We start from the raw sequence: 712 nt of genomic DNA, 5'->3' as shown, positions 1-712 counted from the left end.
TACGCCGGGGCACTGCATTTTGGTTCAGATGAGAAAGTTCTAACTCGGTGAAATTTATTCAACATTTATTACTGATTAGAGCACAAACGTCATGAAATTACGAGTAGATTTTGTAGATTCTTGTAGATTTTGTTCAATAGAGATGCAAATAATTTCTCTGGTTGAAATCACAAGGCCAGAGGCCAGCGAGAGAGCTCAGTGGCCTAAAGCACCTGCTCAGGCAAGCTTAGGTAAGTGCAGGGACCTGCAGTTCGATCCCCAGCACCGCATACATGCCCTGCGGCCCTGCCCTCAGGGTGGGCTGAGCCAGTAACTAAACAAATGAAGAAATAAATAGAAACCACAAGCCCAAAAGGTGTCGTTTTATTGTCCTTGCAGATGTTAGCCACACTGGTAGGTAATGTTGACTCCCAGCTTTATTTTGTTCAGAGCATTTATCATCCTGTTCCTTTAACTAATGAGTTAAATAAAGCTTTGATATGTTCTTATTTTCTTTCTGTATAATATTCATACTTTAATGTTCTTGAAAATTATTTCTGGAAATTACGACATGTATTCTCACTCAGCATCTATGACTCAGTCATGGACAAAAACAGAAACAAAACCTGGCACCAAATGGCTGCTTGAAGCAGCGAGCCCCGACGTTCCGTCTCAGGGGACAGCCACGCACACTGCGCAGCGTTTGGTAAAAACATGACGAGCTGTCCAGCAT

The sequence above is a fragment of the Octodon degus genome, unplaced genomic scaffold (assembly GCF_000260255.1).
Source record: "Octodon degus isolate 3935 unplaced genomic scaffold, OctDeg1.0 scaffold00034, whole genome shotgun sequence".
Taxonomy (NCBI): Eukaryota; Metazoa; Chordata; class Mammalia; order Rodentia; family Octodontidae; genus Octodon; species Octodon degus.
This window is presented reverse-complemented; position numbering follows the sequence as displayed.